Source organism: Muscardinus avellanarius (genome assembly GCF_963383645.1).
Source record: "Muscardinus avellanarius genome assembly, chromosome: 16".
NCBI lineage: Eukaryota > Metazoa > Chordata > Mammalia > Rodentia > Gliridae > Muscardinus > Muscardinus avellanarius.
This window is the reverse complement of record NC_137802.1, coordinates 49934564-49936718: the sequence shown is the minus strand read 5'-3', so window position 1 is coordinate 49936718 and position 2155 is coordinate 49934564.

The window sequence follows — 2155 nt, the reverse complement described above, 5'->3', positions numbered from 1 at the left end:
CAGCTGCCCACAGTGTGGAAACAAACTGTAAAGCAGTCACGTCTCTTAAGGCTGCAGCATCCAATAAAATGTAATTTAAATCAAGCCTCGCATCTGTTCTCAATCCCATTCAGTCTCTGCTTTCCATCAGCCTTTGGACAATCTTTGCAATTATGCTTGTTAACCCTTATAGACCCAGACACTTTCCAACCTTCTCAGCGTAGAACTGTGTACCCCTCTTGCAAACTGCCCTCAGGGAGCAAATGTTCTAATAAAGTAGTGTAGAAAGCGAGAGCGGCATTCGGCCTCGTGTCTACAGACTCCTCTGCTACGCACACCAGCGGCAGCGTTCATTTCAGAGGGCTCTCTCTGCTTGCCCTCCGTCTATCTCATACCACCTGCTGCGGCACAGATCACCTTACAAGGATACAGTGGGCAGAATGAATGAAACAGTGGCCAACAGATCATTTGTACACCTATCGAGTTCCCAAACTAAAAGCCGCATCAGAAAGGCAGGAAGAGGTAACAGAAGAGCCTGGGGAAGCAGAGACGCAGTCACCGGCTCGTAAGACTGACTATTCGTAACACACACAGTTTCTATCAAGCATTTGCTCAAGTTGGCCGGGCGTGGTGGCATATGCTTGTAATCCCAGCCAGCATTTGGGAAGCTGAGACAGGAAGATTGGGGTTCGCGGCCAGCGCCAGCTACTTAGTGAGGCCCTGTTTCAAAATAAAGAATAAAAACTAAGGCTGGGGGTGTAGCTTGGAGGTAGAATGCCTGTAATAAAAATACAGCAATTTCCTGAACAAATCAAACGTAAATACTATTTGCCCCTTCCCTCCAAACTATCCCAACCAAGCTCAAGCCTATTCGTTCAAAGCGGTGTTATAACGGCGCCCTCTGGTGTCCCTGTCACAAATTGCTATTTAGTGTCAATGAAAACCAAACCCAGAAGAGTGGCCTTGAGTAACCCATATGGCTTAATTTGTCTAACAAGACTGGACGAATATGTGCTCGGATGAAAATCTCACCCTGAATGGAGGCATCTTGAACCAATGACCTCATCTGAGAGCAGCTAAGACTGTGGGGAAGTTGGAGAAGGAATTTTTACAGTGCTTTCTGAAAACTTAGATTCTCTTGAAATGTGACTGCTTAAAAAAGACAAAGAAGCCGGGCGTGGTAGTACCCTTGTAATTCCAGCATTCGGAAGGCTGAGACCTGAGGATCGCGGTTTGTGGCCAGCCTCAGCTACTTAGTGAGGCCCTCTGCAACTTAGTAAGACCCTGTTTCAAAATAGAGAATACAAAATAGGGCGGAGGGTGTAGCTCGGAGGTTGAATGCCCCTGGGTTCCATCTCCAGACACAGACACACAGGACAAGCCAGGCGTGGCACATGGTTGTAATCCCAGCATTTGGGAGGCTGAGACTGGAGGATCGCGGTTCATAGCCACCCTCAGCTACTTAGTGAGGCCCTGTCTTAAAATAAAGAATAAAAAATAAGGCAGGGGGTATAGCTTGGAGGTCGAATGCCCCTGGGTTCCATCCCCAGACCTGCAAAAAAAAAAAAAAAAAAAAAAAAAAAAGACAAAGACAAATACAACTCGAAAATAAATATATTCACAATCTATAGAGTTAATTACCAACCCCACAACATTGGGAGCACCCAAGCAATTCAGTTTTTGAAATGTCACAATGTGGTTTTATCTGCAACACTGAACATAGTACATCTTCCAAAAAGAAATAATCTGACCAAAGTATCCTTCAAACGTCCATATGGACTTGTCTATTTTTTAATCATTCTCTTTCAGTCTTCTTACTCTAAATCCAAAGTTCCTAACAACATATACTAATGCTTGAGCAAACTTAGAGGTGAATATACACACATTCCACAACACAAATCTGTACACTTGCCAGCATACTGGTTAGAGATAAACAAGAGGGAGGTAGTGAATATAATTTTAAAAGGGTCTATAGTCAATTGATTTACGGGTAAAAATAATAAGACCCAAAGACATTATTGTGCTAACATTAATAAACGTATAAACTAAAATGCACTGGCTTCAAGTAAAAAAGGTCATGTATGTTTTCAGATCTGAGTACACAAAATACTAAAATAAAGCCTGCAGCCCCCCAAGTGCCAGCTGAATTCTTTCAGGCGGGGTGTAAGAGGAGAAT